The sequence below is a fragment of the Oreochromis niloticus genome, linkage group LG17 (genome assembly GCF_001858045.2).
Source record: "Oreochromis niloticus isolate F11D_XX linkage group LG17, O_niloticus_UMD_NMBU, whole genome shotgun sequence".
Classification (NCBI taxonomy): Eukaryota; Metazoa; Chordata; class Actinopteri; order Cichliformes; family Cichlidae; genus Oreochromis; species Oreochromis niloticus.
The window spans coordinates 15,517,423-15,534,893 of record NC_031981.2 but is presented as its reverse complement, the minus strand read 5'-3'; the positions used below and the strand labels follow the sequence as shown (position 1 = coordinate 15,534,893).

The window sequence follows — 17,471 nt, the reverse complement described above, 5'->3', positions numbered from 1 at the left end:
ATGAATACAAGTGTACAACCATTTGTTTTAATGACAGTGGACTTTACTTGCACATCAAGCAGTTAGCCGACAGGATAGTTGGTTTATGACAGATTGCACTTTCAAGTAATATTTGTGCTTGACTTCTTGGCGGGCAGATGAGCAAAAGTGCATCTACAGACTGCATTGATGAGCTCAACGGGTAATGGGAAAGCTGTTGCATGCCGCTCTTTCCCATTTTGGCATTCATATCAGGCTGACAGGTGGGAAAAGAGTGACGCAGCATATTTGTGAATGGAACTGGCCAGATTGCATGGTACACTCATAGTGCTGGAAAATCTCATTCATATGGCACCCTGTACCACGGAGACTTCAGACGACCAAGAGACAGACTGCCAAGAAAACAATTCAAATCTATTCCACAGGATTGCTCAGGATCTTAGAATAAAAACAGTAGGCATACCAAAACAAATATGGCTGTAATGTAAAGATCTTGGATGTTAACCTGAAATAATTTTTTGCTCCAAAGTGGTAATTTTACCAGGTGACCCCGTTCCACTCCAACTTTTCATTTTGGCATCAATTACCTCGGTTTCAGACTGAAAACTATCACTAACAAAAAATATATATTCCTGCTGGGTCTCAAACACCTTCCTGATCAAGTACATCAGAACTGCATACAGAGGTGAGTTCTGTGGTTGCTTATTTCAATAAGTTGAATTGCAAGGATGCACCAGGACTGCTGTCTGCAAAATCATGCAATTAATCTTGGATTGAAGGGCATCTCAGAAGAAATTTCATGTGTATGGTTAGTTGGTTTTGCAAATGATGGTGCTGTGATGGGCTGATAGAAAGAAGCAGCCACACTCTTGTATAAAAATATTAACACCAACCTGCCTGCAATTCACTGAAGAAGTCATAACCTGCTATAGAACATGCTACAGAACTAAGATATTTTCCCGTTTTTGTTAACTCCCCACTGTTAATCTTCTTAAATAAACAGGGTGCCTACTTCCCTATTTGCACATCTGAAGCTGTAGGTAAATTATTATTGTTTTTTAAGTCCTACTGTTCACCCTCCATAGAAAAGCAGAAAAAATATCTGTCATCAAAATACATTTTTTTCCTCAGGAATCTACTGTAGTGGAATATCTATTTATTATTTTTAAAAAACATTATTTAGAACTGTTAATTTTGACAAGAAGACTAAATTTACATTGTACAGTTTTTAATTACTACTTTTTCTACTTCTTTTTCTACTACTATCTATTAGTAGGCTGAGAGAAAGTGATTTATTAATTTGATACAGCATCTCCCTGCCAGAATGTTCTCGAAAAGAGCTGAAGGTTTTTATTAAGCAGAATTTAGCTGTCACATTAGCAAGAAACTGTGGTGTAGTGGTTAAGGCACTGAAAATCTTCTTACCATTATTTTAGTTGCTAGCAGGTTGCTGTGGTCACTATTAGTTTGGGTGAAAGACATGCATGTCTGCAAACATTTGCAAACTATTTACCAAAACATAGTGAAAATGTGGAAAGTGCGATGCAAGCTGAAAATACATAATGTCCACCTTCAGAATAAAAATTGTGCCTTACCACTGCAACAAACAAATTTCAAAAGGTGCACCTTTTACTTTGAAGGTGAACATTCCCCATTTCTGGTTTGCAGATGGTCGCTGACAAGGCCCTAGCGTTTGGGACTGAGGCCCAACAGCTGATTTAGACTTCTTAGGTCAGTCTTTATAGAGCCTACCATGCTGCCTACATAAGTGGGTGGCACCATTGTCAGCATTCAAGCATGTGTGTGCAGCAGCATATGTTAATTATCTTGTGGTGGTTGCTGACATTTGTGAGTAATTATATTGAGGCTATAACCACAGTCTCAAAATAAGGAATAATAGTCATTCTCTTACCGATCCATTCCAAAACTGTGGTTAAAAGGTCACCAGAAATCAATGGTATTGAACAGGCCAATCACAAAAATTGCAGGCTGCATATATGTGACATGCAGTTTCAGTATGGTATGGTTCAGTATGGTTTCAGAGGGGTTTGCAGTTGAAATCAACCCAGATACAACACAGAAATATAAATCCTCTGTAACACATTCACCTTACATGCAAAAGATACCCAGTATGAAGCCAGGAGAACCCACAAACCCAGCTTTAGGGGTCATAAGCTTGCATTCTCCTAGCGCCAGTCCCAAGCCAGGATTAAATGGAAGAGTTCTGTCAGGAGGGGCATCCAGTGTAAAATTTTTGCCAAAACATCCATTTGTGGATCCATTTGCTGTGGAGACCCCTCGGGAAATAAGGGAGCAACCAAAAGTACCTTTTCTACATGTACAAGAAACAACATCTTTAGTAATATTCATACAACACTACACTACCAAAAAGAATATGCAGGAATCAAAAGTACTCTGCTACATGTGAACACTTCAGGTTGCAGAAACTTTGATTCTACAGTGTCTGATGTTTTAGTGCATCAGCACGAAAATACAGACAGATACTATAAATATATTAATATAATATACATGTAAGCTTTTAGGCAAACAATGAATTAATTTACAAATACAAATTACCTTTAACTTTTAAAGACAGTAAATTTTTAAAAAAGAAGTGTGAACATAAGAAGGGGTGTTACGTTTAGTCAAGAAAGAAAACAAAAAAAAAATGGAAGTTAAAATCAAAAGGTATTGAAATCATGCAAAAACTATTAATTAAGCGCATTATAGCACTAGTCTAGTGGCGGCCATTATAGCCAACTTAGATTCACTAATTAACCTAACACACATCTTTGGACTGTGGGAGAAAACTGGAGCAATGAGAGAAAACCCACCAGGCACAACGAGAACAAAGGCCCCAGGAATTAAACCACAGGGTTAACCACTGATGCAAGATACACGACAGACACTGTGAAATTTGTTTGAATCCTTTTCAGTAAACAGCAAAACCTTAAAATCTAAGAGTAAAAATAATATTTTACTTTTTTTGTCGATACTTGTTTTTGAGTTGGCTGTAGCTCAGATGGTAGAGCAGGTCACCTACTAACCGGAAGGTTGGTGGTTTGATCCTAGTCTGCTCCAGTCAGCATGCCAAATATCCTTGGGCAAGATACTAACCCCAGGTTGCTCTCCGATGCATCCATCTGTGGATGAATGTTAGTTATATAGCTCTAAAAAATTAGAAAAGTGCTTGGGTGAATGAACGAGTTGTGTAAAGTGCTTTGAGTGCTCAGATAGAGTAGAAAAGTGCTATATAAGAACCTTACCATTTAACCAGTCCATTTTGGACAAAGATAGGCTGTCTCCTTATATTGGTTGATAAATCTAGAAGAAATTGTCCAAATATATACCTTTTACTGGCCACCTACACACAAGTATTGGCCCTCAAAAAAGCACACATAGTTATTTTGAGGTCCTACAATTAGCCCTATTAGCTAATAATTAGCTTACCTGTAGGAATAGAAATGTTCTTTTACTGTACCACTATTTCTGAGAGGATATCCTGGTAACATCAATGTATTCCACAGCAGTCTGAGAACAAACTACCTGCCTTAAGAAACACACTTCCAAACAAGCCCTCAACTTTATAGTATGTTTTTATTTCAGCGACTGAAATCCCATCTGCCTCGATCCTGAGAATTACAGTCACAAAGTCTACCAGCAACTGCTGCTTGTGCCTCCTCAAACAGTGTGCTACTCCAAACCACAATCTTTTGTTCAGTACATGAAAAATAGCTTGTGCAACTGTAATACATTACATCACAAAAATAGTATTCAGCACTCATTGATACTCTCATGTGAAGCTTTGGTAGTAAAAGGTGAATGAGACAGAGATGGGATGAGGAGGATGGTGTCGGTGTAGAGTTACACCCAGCCTGCTGCCATTAGGAAGGCCGGGAAAGGGTGATGAGGCTGAGCATCAAGTGTATGTGTGTGTCTCCATTTCTCTGTGACTGCACTTTACCTGTGTGTGAGCATCTGCGAGGGTGAGGAGGGGGAAGGGTGTTCTGTGTGTGTGTTTTCACTGGTTGTGTGCTCAACTGAAAATAAGTCTGCATGCACATGAAAGGATGAAAGGACATCGTGTAGCCTTTAACATCGCCCACAATCCCCTGCAGCAAGGTCATGCAAACCATGAATCGATGGAGATTGAATAAGAGCACTGATCGAGGTGAACAAAAAGGCAATAAAGCTCAAGTTGGAGGTGATTTGAACTGTGCCGTTTGTAACCACCACACCTGCCTCACCGCAACATTTTACCTTCCTCATTACTGAAGGTTTAGCGACAGTCAAACCTGGGCTGTAAAAGAGGACCTTAAACGATCATTTTATGCACATAAAAGCTTCTTCCACAGGTTGCCACTTTTCTCAATGAAACCTCGGGGCAATAAAAGCTTCACCCGCACACCAGCCATATTAGGCAGGAAGGCGTATTTGCATGTTTGAGGTCCCTAACTGGAAAGTCACACACTTTATTAAAAAACCCATTAAATTAAGCATCTTAGCTTTGCGTAATGTATCTGTGTCACACACAGCTTCACAAGTTGGAATTCCTACTAATGCAAATATTGTCACATCTCTTCACTGTGCACGCCTGTAAATGTTAATATTAATTGGCAAGATCAGAGGGAAATCACAGTTTTGCCTACAGCAATTAACCTTCTACCAGCGAGCCAGCATCTGGATGTGTGTGAGTGAGTGTGTCTGTTCACTCATTCATCCATTTACAGGATAGAAAGTGTGAATGGAGAGGCAGGTGGGTAGATGGATGGATGACAGGGAGTCTGTTGAATGCCCTCTTCCTCCTTGCATCTCTGTAATAGCCGGTGATAATGTTGTTTATAGGAGGGGCAGCTGTTCCTCATGTGACAGCTCGTCCTTTTGCGGTTACTAAGCACACACACGCGCGCGCACACACACTCCAAGGCGGCCTGACTGCGGCGCTGATCGCGTCTTGACACCACTGTAACAACTCCTCCTCATTCTCTGAAATGATAATTGGGGAGAATCCTTGGCTATTGTCTCAAGTGCATTACATCATGCCAGCCTCTCAGTCTGCATCCCGCCCCCCTTTAACTCTCTGCTATGTCTCTCCACTGTGACAGCCGGCCGTGATTTTTTTCTTCCTCCTGCAGAGCTTCACAATGTCAACCACACGAAATCTATACATTATATACACCACGTATGCTTCCACACCAAGCGCTCACTACTCCCCCCAACATCCCCATCAGTCCAGAGTTGGGGAGATAAAAGGGGCACCGCAGAAAATCACCTTGAGCCCGAAGGAATGGGGCAATGTAGGTCACTGCGATACCGGCGGCAACAGTGTGCATACTCACAATTTGTTCCTTTACTATCAGCAGAGGCTCTGGCCGCAGATCAATGACAACTGCAGTCTGTGCAAGCTATACCATGAAGCGGACAATCCTAGTAGGCTTCTTCAGTGCAAAGAGCCAGCGACGCCGAGGATACGATCCTAAAGGTGCGGCTGGTCCCCGCCGCTGGCATTGTCAAAAAACAAAAGAGCAGGAACGATCGCCAAATTAGCCGGGTCGGGTAATGACATCTGATTTCCGGGGGTCCACACGCACCGGTTAAGAAATTATGGCATGTTACAAATTCTGCTGTGATAAGCGGAGCTGGAAAAGACCATTGTAGGAGCTGACGGAGGGGAGGCGTGTGGAGTCTTAAAGTTGCAGCTGTGCAATTCTCTTTTCTTTATGTGCAGACCTATAATAATACGACTAGTACTACTAATAACAACAACAATAATAAAAGTGTTCAGCATGTTAAAATATTTGACTTAGCCTGCTACATTTAATAGGTGTAAGATTTTTTTTCCTGACTAAAATAAAATGTGCAAAAGCGAAAATATCTTCTATGTGTGCCAGTAAACTATGATAAAATATCTGTTAGTACTGAGAGTACTTCTGTAAAACGTAAAATAGCGTTCCGCCAACCAATTAGAAAGGGCAGGGAAAGCTCCTTTTTTCAGTCAGGCAGATGCCACCAGAAGCGATGTTCACCTTTTCCAGCCACACAGATGGTCTTTGCCAGATTCCCAAACGCTGTAGTTGGGAGATGCTTCGGGTCAGCCACCACTGCCTTCAGTCCCGAAGGCTATTTGTCCAATTATCTAGGAAACAGTTGTTGTCCAATACAAAAGCCATTAGCATTTACACTAGCCTGTTTTTTTCATCAGGGATTCTCTCACAGAATCAGATCATATAAGATTTTTAGCAATATTTTGTTCAAGAGATTGTAATAGCTGCTTGTAGTAAGACACTATATGTTAAAAAAAAAACAAAAAACCCTGTTCTTAAAAAAATGCAGGGAAAGGTGGGCTAAGTAAAAGTTACCACAGGGTTAAAACAGCTTGGTAAAAACACTACAAACTAGGTTTGATTGAAAGTGAAATATAAATACTGGATTTGTTATATAAAAAAAGAAATATGACTGTGCAACTAAGTACAGGTGATTTTAAACGCAATAAATAATGATGAATTAAAACAAAATTAAATGGTCAGTTTAAACGATGGAGAAACTTGAGAAGAATCTCACTTATTTAAATGTTATCTTAAAAAAAGATGGTTAAAAAGAGGGGTAAAAAGATTCAAAATTTATTAAATAGATGTTATTCACGATAACATTCAGTTACATACAGTTTTGTCTTTAATATTGTACTGTAAAATAAGATTTTGGTTCACATATTTGTGATCTTTATGTGAATTTTGTTTGATTCAGCCTGTAATGGGTCATTATTTTTTAAGTAAAAGAAACATGGAGTAAATTTTGAAATAATATTTAAAGCCGACACTGCAAAAACAGTGAATCACACTGCTTTTGTTTTTTTGTTTTCTGCAGTTTGTCATTGTTGGTCTTCATTGTTGAGTCTTAGTGTTCATTGTGCAGTAGCATTTTACACAAATATAGATGCTGTTCATTTTCAGCTATCACATGTATTCAAATTGACTGGATGTCCATATACATTTGACCAATCCTGAGTATATGATTCATGATGATATCATTTATTTTCACATTTACAATAATTGTAATTATGGTGATATTGTTACTATTATTGTGTTATTACTATTGTAACACTACGAAACATCTTAAGAACTATTGGGGCTTGATAGAGTAAACACAAAAATAGGATGAAATGGTACATTCCAGTTCATATTTTCATACATAGTGGAGACTGAGTGTTTTTGCTATTCAATTATTAGTTTTTACCATAAAAAAAACAAAAAACCCCCCAAAAAACTAGGACTTACCTGGGTTGCTGTACAGCATACTGTACTATAATGTACATCATTATAGTACAGCAACCCAGCAATATAGTTATTCCTACACGTCTTAAAGTCTGTAATTCCCATAAGATGGTTTAGAAAATCAAACCACTGGAATTGGATCTGTTGATCAATCCAACATGCTAGGTCAAAATAATCCATAGAGGTTTGTCTATATTTGACACAGCCCTCTGCTGCACAATCAAATCAAAATGTGTGTGTTTTGTGTGTATTTAATTTAAACCTTTATGTCTTGTTTGGGGTCAGAAATGCTGAGGGGTTCTTTCCCATTGTTGATGATTACTGACAAAAAGATTAATAATAAAAACTAAACACAGGCACTGAATTTCTCCATTATTTTCTACTAGTCTATGTACACTGCTGTGTGCTGCAGGCTAGAAAACAGTGGACATGGAAGTCCATCTTGTTCAATCTTTCTTTCTTTCTTTCTTTTAAAGATTTCTTGTGATTGAATATATAGAAGTCAGTCTGAATGTGGACAAGCAATAACAGGCGTTAAAATGGCCAATACTTTGAAAAGAAACAAGGAAAGAAATGTTTTAAATGATTTCATAATATTTTAATAGATTGAATGTAGATGAATATTTCATTATATTTTAATAGATGTAAGGAGACCCCATTTATTCTTAGCAAGTGTGGCAGGGTGGTGCAGTGGTTATCCTGTTGTCTCACACAAAAGACTAAAAATAGTTGTCTGCCTAGCTGTGTCAGCCCTGCAATACGATACATTCATATCTTTTATCGTGGCCACAAATAGAATCTGATAAAACAACCCCTGTAATTAACCCTCACCTGCAAGAGAATAATATTGTTCTGATCAGGAAACAGTAATAAAATAACCACTGAATGTAGACTGATTGGTTCACTAATCAACTATAAAGCCTTTTATGCTGAAATAATTGCAAGAAAATTCAAAATGGAGTGCTTATTGAACCTTCTGGCAATTTTTGTTTCAATTCGTTAATTATTTATTTTGGAATATATGAGTTTGAATTTGTATCATATTTGCTTTTGCTTTTTTTGCAATTTATTTCATAAAAATGTATTTAATTTAATTAATTATATGTGCAATTTAATTAGGTTTTTGTCTATTTTTATATTTTTTTTGTCTGCCAAAATTTGCAACAAAGTCTAATTTGAAGGCGTTGCAGAGGGTCGTGAAAACTGCCCAGCGCATCGCCGGAGCACCACTTCCTGCCATAAAGGACATCTACAGGAAGCGGTGTCTGAAAAGGGCTGGGAAAATCATCAGAGACCCCAGTCACCCATCACATGGACTCTTCACCCTCCTGCCCTCTGGGAGGCGCTACAGGAGCCTCCGGACTAAGACCACCAGCTTCTTCCCCACAGCTGTCAGACTCCTGAACTCTGCCTCCTGACATCTGACCCACGTTAAACTCATGGACTGAACATACACACACCCACAACCACTAGCACTTTATCACTATCACAATTATCCTAACTGCACTACTGTATAGTTCTGTGTGAATATCATTCTGTACATATGATAATTTTTCAATCCTACAGCTGTTTATAACTTGCATAGTTCACATTTCTGTATAACTGTATATCTCAGATTTCTGTACAGTTTTTATTTCATATTTATATCCTGTTCATAGCCTGTACATAGCTTGTACTCACTACAGCCTGTACATACTTATAGTTATAGAATATTCATAACATACTTCACACCGTGTACATTATAACATACCATAATAGACCCATTTCTGTAATATACTTACACATCTATATTATTGCTAATATATATTGTAATATATCTATATCGCGGCTAAAGCACTTCTGGATGGATGCAAACTGCATTTCGTTGCCCTGTACCTGTGACATGTGCAATGACAATAAAGTTGAATTCTATTCTATTCTATTCTATTCTATTCTATTCTATTCTATTCTATTCTAATTTAAACTAAAGCTTATAAACAGATCAGCAGCTCACATATCAGAATTAGTTCTTTGTCATGATGACTGCATCTTTTATTTAAGTCTGTAATATCATGATTTGGTAGCTGTGGAGGTCATTTGAGTACAGTGGAATCAGTTTGAAACGATCTGAGCTTTATAGCATGGTGTACTATTCTACTGGAAGCAGCAGCGTGCACTGTACACTGTGGTATTGAAGGGTTGGACATGGTAAGCAACAGGTGTGACATTTAACTGTCACTCAGTTGGTACTGTGGGACCCTACAGTGTGCCAAGAAAATATCCCCTACATCATTCCACCACAACCTGAACATTTAATAGAGCGCAGGATGGATCCATACTGCATGTTGGTGACATTAAATTCTGACTCTACCATCCAAATGTTGCAGCAGCAATGTTTTTCTGGTCTCCTGGTGTCCATTTCTGGTGATTAAACCTGTTGCGACATCATAGATTCTCTACTGCATACCTTGGTTGTAACAAGTGGTTATTTGAGTTACTGTTACTTTCTGATCAGCTCTAAGTAGTCAGACTATTTTGCCCCGACCTCTGACATCAACAAGGCATTTTCAGCCAGAGAACTGCAGCTCACTGGATATTTTCTGCTTTTCAGACAACGCTCTGTAAACCCTAGAGATGTTTCATGAGGGGACAATCCCAGTAGATCAGCAGTTTCTGAAACATTCAGGTTGGCCGGTCTCCCATCAACAACCACATTCAGAGTCGTTTAAATCACCTTTCTTCCCCATTCTAATGCTCTGTTTGAACTTCAGTGGGATATCTTGAACATATCTAAATGCCTAAAAGCCCTGAGTTTCTGATATGCAATTGGCTGATTAGATTTTTGCATTAAGAAGCAGTTGAACAAATATTACTAATGAAGTGGTTGGTGAGTGCATATTGTTTTCTGTATCACATCACAGATGATAAGAGCCAATAACAATGATATTCTGATGATATCTGCTACATTATGTTTTTGTTAATTATTACAAAATGCTATCGCTATTTTGTAATAAAAGTTTAGTTACTGGTTTGTGAACCTATTGTCAAATGTATTTTTTTAAAAACTGTTTAGAAAATTAAATAAAACTTAGATGCTTTTCATGATAACATTCAGATAATTCTATAAAAATGGCAATGACAATGTGATTTTTAATTTTTTTATGTCAAATAGTTTGTCAAACTGAATACTGTCTGAGAGCTCTCTATCCTACTACTTTTTCACTAAGGCTTCAACTTTGTCTTACAGCAGCAGTGTGGGCCCGTGACAAATTGCTGCCTGTAGACTGCCCAAAGATTAATGCCACTGTCCATGGTGCTGAATTCTGTATGCTTCTTGTATGTGCTGTACTGTGTTGCAGGCCTCTTAAAAAAGGTATACTACATCCCCCCCCCCCCCCCCCCAAGTGTTGCAAAACAGTTGTTTCCCTGGATTATTACATTAGATCTATAATCATGTCTCTTGAAAAGCACTTATGTTTCTGTTCACAGGAATCACAGTCCCTGGATTCTGGGAAAAGGTCCATTCTGGAAGATTTATCTCTCGGTTGCCAGTCACTGGCTTGGATATTTAATTAACATACGTTGTGCACTAGCTTGGTGTTTGCTGTCTCATTTTGGTCTTTAGCTGGCACTAAATGCCACCTGGGAGAATGCTTTCAGATGCTTCTTTTCTCTGTTGTAGCCCCAACTTGCTTCCCCCTCCCGTTCTTTTCCTGTTGTCTGACAAATTAGCAAAACAAACACAGAGCTAAGTGGTGGGGTGGAGTGCTGGCTCTTTTCTCAAGGAAAAAAAAGTACATCATGATGACAAAACTCAGCAGTAACCATCAGGGCTGTAAAATGAAGCCAACTAACAACTGCCAAAAAATTGCAAATCTTTGAGTGGCCACTAGAGGCTGGTTCCAAAAACAAGTCAAACTATAAAGTCGCTATAAAGTCACTTATTTCCCAATTTATAACAACTCTGATTAATGTAAGATTTGTTTTAAGATTACCTAAAATCTTACTTAGAAATAACATTTATTTACATTACAAAGTTTGGGTCATAGTCACTGTGACAGACAGCTGTGTGTTAGTGGACTCACTGAACTGAGGGGTGAACTACAAAGATTAATAGGTTTGCTATTCATGTTTGTCTTGTTGGGGCTTTTGAAGCAAATAAAAGCTTGCTAGCATTTTCTAATAACTTCAGAATCCACCTTTTTATCCAAATAATGATTATATTTGCATATATATCCAAACATAATCATTTCTGGCACACCAAAATCCAACTTATAACACTGCGGCTTCACAATCCCCTTGTTGTCATCACAGTGGTTGTGTCCATGCTTTGACTCCATGGCCAGAAACAGAACAGTCTTTATTTTTCATCACTCAGCTTTGAATTCGATTAACCTTATTGTGAGAGTCTAAGATGGTTTTTGGTTTGTTTTATGGCGAGATAGTAAATACTGATCTTTCCCCATGACGATTAGAATGACAACAATATCATTCAATCCCCTGTTTATAATGCAGCCGAGTGTTCGTATAGCATCCCACCCACTATATTGACCTACCGTGTGCCTGTTCTAGAGTGTTGAATCACTCAGTCATATCATATTAATTTCCCCTGAGAAGTCAGTATAAGCCTCTGCATATGAATGGCTATAATGCAGCCAGGTGATGAAAATGAAAACATTTTCATATCTGAATGCCCTGAAGCTAAGAATTCCCATATATTGACTGGTTTGACTCAGAGACTGTTGCACCAGCAAAGCTTAAACCTAGGATTTGTAAGGCGGTTCTTTTGACTGCACAATCTGTGGAAATGAAGCTAAAACAGACACCAGTTAAGAAGCAATGATCAAAGTGATAAGGGAATCAAGAAGAAGCTATAAAAAGGAACCTATAAAAAGAAAAGAGACCTGTGACGCTGCTTCAGTCTGATCCTCCTCCTCATAGCTTGACACGCTCAATGTTTGAATGTCATTAAGCAAGTCACCCCCCTCCCCCCTTTCGTCATGCAAATGGACCTCTTTTCACACGCGGAGATTTTGCATGCAAATCTCACATCAAAATCTCAATGATCTCAGAGGTTAAGCTGCTGAGGTCCTCACAGCCAATTAAAAAGACACACACACTCACTCCTTTGGCTGGAGAAATGCTGATGCAAATATTTGCTGAGGATGATGGAGGGACTTTGCGCTGTGGTTAAAATTACCGAATAAATGTTAAGTCAAACAGCTACCGATACGATGTGACAGCTGAGAAAGTGCTCTCATAAACCCGAGGGAGAGATGTTGGTGTATTGTTTTGCGGAACGCCCTGCCTCTCCAGGTTGTTTCAGTGGATCAAAGCAAATGTGTACTATGAAGCCTGACATTATCCACTTCTGTTAACATGTCCATGTCCACATATCCATCATCTCAGCCTCCAGTCTGCCTCCCTTCAGGGCCTAAAATCTCATCTTATGATTTATCTGTCTGAAGAAACACATATCAGCATATGTCAGTTGCAGTCTGTACAAATCCAGAGCTGCCAGGGTTCTTTGTGACTTTCTGTCTGTCTCTATAAATGAACCATTTTACCGACCTCTTGCTGCTTGATACTCTGATATCAGAGATTAGTTCAGTCGACCGCGGTGTGAGCTGCATTACAGAGACAGAACGGAGAGGGATTACAGGTATCTGGAATCCTGTAAATCTTTATGTCTGCCTCATGAGAAGGTGATATCATTGCACTTTAGCTCAGGTCTCCCCTGTCTGTCAGGTTGAAAGCTGACCGACTGGATTCAACGGTTACTCACGTTACTGTTGATTCCAGATCTTTTTATGCCTACATTTGCTTTGTCTGATCATGCTTTTGAATATCTAATTATTTCATAATGAACAAAAATTGGTTAACCAGCTACTCAAAAATATGCTTGTTCGGACATAATGATAAATAGCAGAAGATGAGCCCCTTAGGCCTTTTAGGCCCCAGTCACACAGTCCTGGAGACCAGTCAGTGATCCCCTGGCAACCACCGGTTGCTATGGAAAATTGGTTGTAAATAGGTGCACAATCCTGTTGCCATGATCGCCTATGAAACACTGCATGAAAAACAGACTTTTCTGCAAACAGCAGCATTCTAGCAAAAAACGCAATCACAAGAGGTTTTTAGTGCATCATCTTTGTGACAGCCTGCAACCTCATGCAAACCACTCACCAACCAGCTGGCAAATGGTTTTGAGTGGTTCCTATAAGTGACCAGAGGCTGGCAGGAGGTTGCCAGCCAATCTCTATTTCCGTGTGACTCAGCTTATTCCTAATTATCTGTTTTTCCAGTATAGTGGTCATGCATATAAAAGGCACTCTTTTTATGTACTGCAATGCCACAAAATTACAGAGCATATGAACGACTAAGTGTTAAAAAATCCTGAATTTAATTTTATAATATGGGCCAAGCACAACACCCTTGAAGACTCTTGAAGACTAGACCGACTTAGAGTACAAGCCGGCATTAAATCAATGCCACGGAGAAGGGGTGAAATCCCACCTTAAACTTTTTATTATACCATATCACTATAAAAACCACACGCTGCTAGATTTATACATGACTGTATAAACATGCCTGCGTACAGAGCTCCTTCTCCCTCACACACCAACAGCTGACAATGATTCATGCAGCAATAAGACTTAACCTGTGCTCTATGCTGCGTAACAATTCCTACCATAACAATTATAACACCACTAACATATGCTCCCATTCCTTTACAGGTTATGTGATTCATCTTATTAACATTCATTGTAGGTGCAGATGGGAGATAGCAAAAATTATGGTCATGCTCACATTTACAACTTTTATGAGTGGCTATTATTTTAATCCCAAACACTCATCCCAATGACAAAAAGAGGAAATGTCTTTAACTTGGATGCTAAACCGTTTGAATAAAGAGCATCCAGGCTGAGTGGGCTTCTTTTTAAAGCAGAATGTAGGTTATGTAAGGATAAAGGGTTTGTCGAGATAAGCAAATCACAGTAATTTCCATGCAAGATAAATAGTCCCATTTCTTTTGCATGCAAGAATAGTCTATTTTATAAAGCATGTTCCTGCTAACATAAGGGATGTGCGTTAACTAAAATATTATGTCAAAGAACTGACGGGATGACTAGAAAGCAGGATAAAAAAGCTCAAAATGAGCAAGAGAAATAAACACAGTCACTGAGCTGGTCTGGAAACAGCACCATTACAGGGTTTTTATTTCTCTTAGCCTTTGTTTGCCATTAAGGTGTCATTTACAGTGGGGAAAACTAAGATGTCTCCATTACTCCCCCCACCCCCTGTTTTTTTAAACATTCCAAATGTACTGAGAAATATTTGCTAATATTTCTTGATGCAAGCTGTGAAGAAAACATACAATGCAATGTAAATATAGAAGAAACAAATCCTCATCGTGGCAAACCTGTGTAGGTGTGATGTAGTTCATCAGATGCTGTGGGAAGTAGATCTCCCTTGAATATGTGAGTGAGGTGTGCAAGTACCTGCATACTAATATAGCCACAGTAAAGTACAACCAACACCTAGCAAGTTTTAATCACACCATACATATAAATATCAATGTAGATGAACCATTTTCAGGCGGCAAGTTTGTCTTTGTCCAATGTAATCTTTTTTTTTTTTTATGTTAGATGACAAAATAAAGCTGCAGGATTATCAGCTGATGCTAGCACTGCCCAGTTGTTTGGTTTGCAAGACATTTTCCTTTAATATTAAATAGGATTCAACATTATGTTAGCAAAAATAATCTTAAAGCTAAGTATGGTTACCAGAAAAAGTGAACAGCTGACTGCCTGCAGTGTCTTTTAATACATTTGAAAGTTAAGCAAATTGAAAGAGCACCCACCTGTCATTAATGCTAGTTAGCTAGCTTTAGCAAGGCTAAATTAAAGTAGCACACTCCCAGATATGCTTCAGGGCCAAAAAGTTGAAAAAGGTTGTTTCCAATGTTTAAACATTATGTTTTAAGTCTAGAACTTTGCTTATTAATTCTAATGTTAAAACAAAATTGCAGCAATGAAACAACAAATATGTTTATTTTAATAACAATGATGAATCACTGCGATTTTGGATGTTATTGTTCAACTGAATGATACTCACTGGTGCATTGCTTGATTGACAGGTTCTTACAGCTGTGTGTGAGATGAAAGTGTTGCTTGTGCTATTGAAACTGTATTATCCAAGTCTTTTCATATTGTTGACTCTGCAAACTATGCCATTTTAATACACTATTATTATTATTTCTTCATCTAAACATTTCCTAGTATGCTCCTACCACTTATTAACACAATACTTGATTTGTGCCTCTCCGTCTAACATTAACACCCAAAGTCTTTTTTTTTTTATTTCAAATTTGTCATTCACCATGTGAATTCTTGAGCTATGACTAAAAACATGGTCATAACTCAAGCAGCACATTTTGCAGACCATATGTCAAGGTGTCCTTGGGCCACGACCAGCAAAAATAGCCTCTCATTTTTCATTGGTGTGTGATCTTCAGCACTGTGGAAAAGTCTCAAGCCACTCCTCATTTCTTTGTATTTTGCTTCCAAGGAGCCAGACTTTCTTGTAATTTTTCAAAGTGTTCTTGAGCAGCAGCTCTCCAGGCTTTCTCAAGGTCTTTCAAAGTTCTTCGCTCGACAATGCAGCTTCACATTGACCTATAACTCATTCAAGCATAAAAAAGACACACAACTCAAATAATGAACCAGTGTTGTTTCTCAAGGCAATTAAACAAAGAACCAGTTTTAAATTTGATCTCTTAGGCACTAGGATTATGTTGCAAAAAATACTATGTTCCCATTCTTTAGTCAAATCTAAGAAAATTGCCACATAACACAGTCTGACGTAGTGCCGTTAACCAAAAACTATATATTGATATATTGAGATGTTGGCATATCTTGAAATGCTGTGAGGTATGTCTTTAAAGAACAATTAGGAAATTAAGGGAAGTGGTAGATTCTATTTGTTCCAGATTATTATAGGTTTGGTTTTTAGTTTAGTTACTTCTAGTTTCATATTCAAATCTCTCTCTATCATCCACTATGGTTACTTCTACTTCTACCCTTTGTTCTGCTTCCCACCCTAGATTATCTGTTTAGTGTTCCCAGTATTCTTTGTATTTTTTGTTTGTTTTTAATGTTATTTCAGTGAGATCTCATCAGTTCTCCTTGTGTATGACGACAATTGTATGTTTTTATGGTTTTTGACTTTTACCAATTCCATCTTTGAATTGTTTGCTCCCTTTAGAAGCAGATCTGAAAAAAATGTTTTACTGCATTAACAAGATTTGAAAGGACACATTTTAAATGAAACTAAATGTATTTTTATTCATCTTTAGGCATAAAAAGATTAATAAAAATAGTTAAGAAAAAAAATCCTGAGTGAGGTTGTCATAATTCATGCATGACAGGGTTAAATAACAATAATTACAATGAAACACGTCATACATCTATAGTAACATTAAACGACCAGTGGGTAGCAGGGTATGGAGTGACACCTCAGTGTCCAATGCAGTGGTTTATGTGCAAGTATACCGTTAACACTGACAAAAAAGAAGAAAACAGCCTTTGAACAGCTGTCCGCTGTAGTGACCACTCTGCGTGAAAGGGTTAATTCGAACAATTTATGAGTTACAGCCATTTTCATACATAGACCCCCATTTTCACAGGGTCAAAAATAATTGGGCCAACTAACGTGACTTTAAATATAAGGATGATTTGTAATACTTGGATGAAAATCCTTAGTCTAAAACCCATAGACGTTGCCAAATGCTGCGTTTCCTCCCTTGAGATGCTCTATTAGCAGCTGCTTTCAGTTGCTGCTTGTTCATGGGTTTTTCTGCATTCAGTACTGAAAAGCACTACTGGGTGATCTAATGGGTTAAGGTCAGGTGACCAACTTGGCCATTAAAGAGTATCTCAGCTTTTTACCTTGGAGAAACTGTTATGCAATATGAAAAAAATAAAATTAATAATAATTTTGAATCTGAGCAGAGAGTATGGTCTTGTATACGTCAGAATTCATCCTGCTACTGCTGCTCTAGTTGGAGAAATTCTCTCTGGGAAATCCTATAATGGGCTTTATAACAATAAGATGGACAGACAGGCAACCTGAAACATGATCCTACTGACCACAGCTAAAATGATGTGTCTGAGTGCCATATGACATTGGTGAACTTTTCCTTTGTTTGCACCTGACAGCAAAAAACTATATAAAACATAC

At 38.2% G+C, this 17,471-nt stretch overlaps 1 protein-coding gene and 1 long non-coding RNA gene across 8 annotated transcripts in view; one reads left to right on the top strand and one right to left on the bottom strand.

Moving 5' to 3' along the window:
- ppfia2 (PTPRF interacting protein alpha 2) overlaps positions 1–5,664 on the bottom strand; it is a 177,671-nt gene extending 172,007 nt beyond the window's left edge. For 4 of the 7 annotated variants that reach the window (XM_013275612.3, XM_013275613.3, XM_019346917.2 and 1 more), the window contains exon 1: positions 5,319–5,661. The gene's annotated coding sequence lies outside the window, so the exon portion shown is untranslated. Of the gene's footprint in view, positions 1–5,318 lie in introns of all 7 variants that reach the window. The other 3 variants (XM_025899444.1, XM_025899445.1, XR_001225025.3) reach the window with 2 other exon arrangements.
- Positions 1–17,471, top strand: part of LOC102079220 (uncharacterized) — a 52,543-nt gene that overhangs the window by 24,981 nt on the left and 10,091 nt on the right. The window lies entirely within an intron of this gene.